We start from the raw sequence: 6170 nt of genomic DNA, 5'->3' as shown, positions 1-6170 counted from the left end.
AGATCATTTGAGACAGAAACAGGACTTTATTTTTCTCCCCCCTGAAGAGCGAATTAAGTTTCAGCTGCAATAAAGATTTAGTGGGTGGTTCCTAGAACTTCAGAAGGGAGCCGCGTGGAATTATCTGTTGTTTGATGGCGATGGCAGGACTTCTATTATAGTTAACAACCTGAGCTTTCCATTATCGAAAAGTGCTTAGGAGATTTCAAAGACCAAGGGTCTCACAACTGTCATTTTTTTAAAACGTTGACAGTGCTATCTTCAAGTGAAACTATGGAAGATTGCCATGGAGAAAGCATTCGCAGCCCTTGCGCACGTGCTCTGCCGTAGGCATCTTGCTTGGGGCTAATGAAAGAAAGACCCTGGGAAATTCCTTCCAAACTGTAAAGCATTCCCTTATCTTATGTGAGGTTAGGGAAGATGGGATCAAAACCAAAGCATATGGCTCGTGAAATAAAATAAAGTGTGGCATGCAGGCTACAGGGTAAAATGTCTTGTTTGAACCTTTTAATTATTCTTGACCACAGGCTTTCACGATCTCTCTCGGTGCAGTGTGGGGCCTCCTTTGAAAATTCCATGGCACTCTGTTAATGGCAAGCCTCTGGTATACGATACAGTGAAGGACCCGATCTTCCAGTCCAGACACAGGTAAAACTCCTATTGATTTGCCTGGCAGCTCTGCCAGCACTGGGGCTGTGAGCCTGGGCCTAAAGAACCAGAATAATGAGTGGAGAAAAATTAGAGAACCAAAAATGATTCTGTGCTCCCTTACATGGGTACAATTCCAGATGCTGTAAAGGAGAGCTAATAGTTTAATTTATAGGTTGTCGATGTGGTTAGATGCAAGGAACCCCTTGTTAGAATCACAACACCCCTGAGAAAATCCCAGCTCTTACCTTTCACTTGTTTTTTGACTACACAAAAATAATAGAGCATTTTTCTGTTGCAAAGAGCTCTGAAAGATCACAGCAAGTTAAAAGGTGTTTGATGCTGTGGATTCCTATTTGGAATCTCTGGGTTTGTCTTGTGAATCACATCTGCACACCTAACAGTGCTAATATTGTACAACACCCTTAAAAGGATCTCATGGCACCCTGGTTGAGAATCACCACTTTAAACACTAGCTTAATTGAAGCTATTAGCCTCACTTTTCCATATTGTGTCATACTGGGCAGATATTGGTCTGCAAGCTATGGATCTACAGGGGTTATAGGATCTTGGTAATGAAACATAGTTACTAAGTTCTTGAATTGTTACAGGAAATCTCTGAAAGGCATGGTCAGGAGAAGCTTACAGCCTTATGCCTGGAGTTTATCTATCTTGTTTTGTATTCCTGTAGGCTTTTCTGTCATAGAAGATGATGAAGTAATGGTGGGGAAGCAGTGATGTTGCCCTCAAAAGGGAAGTTCTGGGTGGGATTTTCAGAAGAGATCAGCACTGGTTTGATTGTGCTCCCATTGAGTTTTACCACTGAATTCAATAGGAACAGTTAAGTCAATAGTGCACATGTATTCTCTTGGGATCAAATCCCAAGGCTGCACACCTCCAGCCTGAGTAGCTTACTGTGTTCTGAGTGCCTCCGCCGAGGGCTTGAAGAGGTTGACTGGGCACTGTGTAGGGGAGGGGGAAAGTTGGAGTGTATATACAGGATCTTCTAGACTCACACAGCCCCCATTCTGTCCTTGCCCTTGTGCACTAATGGGTCCTTAGAAATCTTACATAGACTATAAACTCATTGGGTTAAGGACTGTCATTTCATTCTGTATATGTACAACAGCCTAGCACCAGAGGCCCTGCCTCTTGCCTGAGACTCTTACAATTAATAATTAGAATGAGGCTGGGTTTCAGACAGAGGAAACACTAGCTGGGTCCTGCAGGTACCATACTGGGGCCTGGCACTGTTCTTCATGGTACTTTTCTAAGAAAACCTTCCTTTCGTTTGTCATGTTTTGGCTGCAGCAAAGCACAAGGCGTCAAGTCTGATTCTTGTGAAGTGATACCTGCATGGCTATCTGGGAATGAACTAAGAAACATACTATGTTTGAACTTTTGTATTCCTTGTATTCAATTTTTTATTATTTTTGTCCTGTTTAGTCTCTATGGGGTTCTCTTGCATTAATGGAAAAACAGGAGAGCACTTTAGTGGTCAAAATAATAGCCTTAAATTCCCAAAGACTTTGCAGCCTGCTGGATATTGTGTCTCCCTTACAGTTCAATAGTACTGGCATAAGAGATCTGGTAAGGTTTGTGCTTAGTGAAATGCCCATAACTGTTTATCATGGGATTTCAGATTAATTCCTGCAATAATTTAAAATTATAAAGCAAAAGGCAACAAACAACCTGTTCAGCTGTGGAGAGACATGCTAACTTTAAGAAAACATTTCCATTAAGGTTTGAGAAAAATCCTGCTTATTTCATTCATATAAGGCTGGCAAATCCAGTTGTCCTGTTGAAATGGAGGGGCAAGGGGTTTATTATTATTCATGCAGTATCCAGTAGACAGATGTTTTACATAGTATGCAGAAGAAACAGAAGGGAGGGGAAAGGAGAAGGGAAAAATATACAACTAATATTGACTCTATCAGTCTCTCTCTCTCTTTCATCTCTAATGTTTCTATGTTGCGGCCTAATTAAGGTTCTGATCCCATTGACATTTACACAATTGCTTAATTTTATGCACCAGAAGTCCCTGAAATAAATGAAAACAACACATGCATAAAATTGAATGTATGCATGAATGGTTGCAGTGCCTAAGTATCCCCACCATTCCCTCTTCAACTTGTTGGCTTGCTTGTGTTGCACTTTCTGAATGAAGTCTCAGGAACAATGTTAAAATATCTTTGAATGCGGACAAAATAACTTTTTGAAACATGCATAGGAATCAGAAATATATGCAGTAGCAGTCCCACCAAGTTTTAGATATATAGATTGGTACAGAATTTCTAGGCTGTAGAGAAGCAGGATAATTGCTGTGTGAGTGTTCCTTCTGCACCTGACTCCAGATTTATACTGGTCTAACTGTTGTAGTTGGTCTTCTGGTAATTTTGTAAGTCTATCTTGACAGTGTTGATCTAGAACTACAGCAGAGAGTCCAGATTCAAGTCTTTATCTCACTTTGTTATTCCTTAGTTCCTGTTAAGTCAGCTGCTGTTTGGAGATCTCTGCTTTATTCATTCATAAGGAACTGAACAAAGGATAACATTTTAGCATTGATACTGGTTTAGCTGTTTTTCTGACTGTAAAGGTACACAGCTCTTAGGATAAAAATGCAGTAGTTAAATATGAAATCCTCCATGTGTGGTAACAATGTACTAGACTATTAAAACAGAAACAGTGTTTAAGACCTACTTCTTTTTGCAGTACAGTACTGATCTTATATTTGCTATTTGTCTTTTTCTCAGCTTGCTCATTTATATTGGAATGGTCTGAGCTGGGCTAGCTCTATTTGCTTCATTCATGTGAACTTGCCCTCTGAAGTCAGTGAAATGAAGGTGCAGTGTAAAAGGGGCCAGGTTCTAGGTTTCAAATCCAGAGCAATGAAGGACATGTAAGACTATCAACTCTTGTGAAAGAAATCAGGCTGTGGGGTGAAATCCTGTCCCCTTTTGAGTCAATTGGAGTTTTTCCATTGAGGCTAATGCAGCTAGGATACATTTTGGGGGTTGTAAACCCATGGGGGATGATGAAGTGGACAAAGCTACCTGTTGATCAGAACAGAAGGACCAGATGCCATCTTGGGAACAGTTAAATGGGCAAATTAGCTTGCTAGCCACCATAAAGTCTGATTTCTGAGAATGCAGAGAGGTGGACCACAAGCAGAAAGATAAAAAATGGACCCCTTGGTAGGTCAGTATTTGCACATTAATAATAATGACAAAAAACATTCTTATAGGCATGCACATGTATATAGGAATAAAATGCATGTAAGAATACAATTTGTTGGTAATTCATTCTGTCTTGCATCCTTTGCTTTTTCCAAACTGCCTCCTCAACCTAATATAAAGTTGAACAAACAGTGGTTCAAAAAGTTAAAAGTAGGCAGAATTCTGTTTTCAGTAACACCAGTGTCAGTCTGGACTAGCATAACTGAATCCATTAGCGTGATTATGCATTTAAAAAGGTATAATTGAGATTGGCATATGGCCCTGAATGGTGATTTTTAACCAGTTGTGTCACACTGCACACATGGTTGAATGGAAATCCCTAAAAAAGGAGATTTGTAATGGAAATGTTGGCAGATCTTAAACTAAGAGTTCAAGCAGGCAATGCTCAAAGAGCTTTAAAACTGTTTTCCACTATAATGCTAAGAGGCAGTGAAATCAGCCAGCCACAGAGTTTTGACCTGTATTTTATAAAGTAAATGAGTTATGGCTTGTGCTTTTTGGGGGGTATGTTTCATTACAGAACAATCTCAGCTCACATAAAATCTCTGAAAACATGTGACTGCCAAAAATCAATGTAATTCAAAACAAATTACCTAAGGGCCTTATCCTCAACTAATTTTTTAGAAAAATCTTCCGGGAGACTTCTGTGCATATAGAATGATGTCAACTCATAGTGTTAGGCAAGCTAATAAGATTTTCAGATTGTTTTGGAATCATTTTCAGTTTTTGTCACACAATTTGTAGTATCAATCTGATTTATAAACAGGAAACAATAACTTTTGCAGCAGATTGCAAAGGCAATAAATGCTGATTCTTTCAAAGCCAGCCATGGATTAAGTCCATTTAAAAATTAAAACAGATGGAACAATTTCACTTACATTTCAAAAAGGACAGGAACCATCTGCAATAAGATTTAACTTTGCAAGGCTATTGTTATCATGTTACTATTAAAACCTTTGATGAACGGTTTTCTTCTCTTTCATAAACTTGTTCTCATGAAACAAATGTTTTATTTATTTGTCTTTCTAAAACATAATCATATTTTATCAAAAACAATTATATTACTCAAGGGCCATTTCTGAATTGTGACAGACTATGTAGAAACAAAGACATGCAAGAAAAAAAGTTTGCAACCGTTAACAGCTTTTACAGTGGCCATTTATCAAAGAGAGAGTTCCTCTTTCATTTTTCTTTTAAAAACATTTTCTTGTGCTTGTGGGCAATGTCCCATACTGAAAATAGATAATTAATGAGATAATGGGATACTGTATGTCACCTCCTGTCCAATGGGATTATCTGATGGCTAATTATGGACAGATTGTGATTAATGTGATTATGGATTGGATATTAATCTGATTCTGGATTGATCTATTTATGTTTTAGTCTGCTCCAAATGGTTAATTGGATTGGAGATAATAGAAGCGCAGCTTGTACCAGATTTTGCCACATCAGTTGATGAAGTATCTTTTGATCTGGGTGGGTTGCAAGCAATCAATTATTTACAGCTGTTGAAAAACCTACTCTCCCCTAGAATGTAGTCATTCATTATATTTTCAGGAGCCTTTGAAATTAAAATCAATATCCCTTTTAAAGGTCTTGTTGACAAAAGAAAAGCGTGTCTGTAACTCACAAACAAATGTGAAGAAATTAAACACTGGTTAACCCAGTGGCCTGGTGTCTGGTAGTGCATTTTCATTCCTATGTGGAGTCCTGGGTTCAATTTTCTTCAACTTTCAAGATCACCAGGGGTTGGGAGTAGTGCAGAGGAAAAGGGTCTGACTTAGCAGAAAGAGTTTCTAATATCACACAACAGCTGCTGCCATCACAGTTCAGTCTGGTGGGATTACAAAGGGAGTTCTTATGTCCTTACCATTTTTCTTCCAGTTGGAAGAATTTGCAGATATAAAGATTTTAAGGGGGCAACAAGATCATGTAGTCTGATTGCTGCATAACAAAAACCTTTGAATTCCACCCAGTAATTTTGGTATGAAGCCCATTCATTTATGGTGGCATTAGATTGTCTGTTAGAGATGCATCCAATCTTAATTTAAAGATCCCTAGTGATGGAGAGCCCTCGGGAACTGTTTGATTTTTTTACATCTGCTTAATATCTCGCACAAAATTTGCAGTTTGAATTCAACTTCTGGCTGTTGGATCTTGTTAGGCTTTTATCTATCTGATGGATTAAAGATGAGATGGAGTAAAGATTCATAGATTCATAGATGTTAGGGTCGGAAGGGACCTCAATAGATCATCGAGTCCGACCCCCTGCATAGGCAGGAAAGA

Source organism: Alligator sinensis, unplaced genomic scaffold, assembly GCF_000455745.1.
Source record: "Alligator sinensis unplaced genomic scaffold, ASM45574v1 scaffold954_1, whole genome shotgun sequence".
Classification (NCBI taxonomy): domain Eukaryota; kingdom Metazoa; phylum Chordata; order Crocodylia; family Alligatoridae; genus Alligator; species Alligator sinensis.
Note: the sequence above shows the minus strand (reverse complement) of the source record.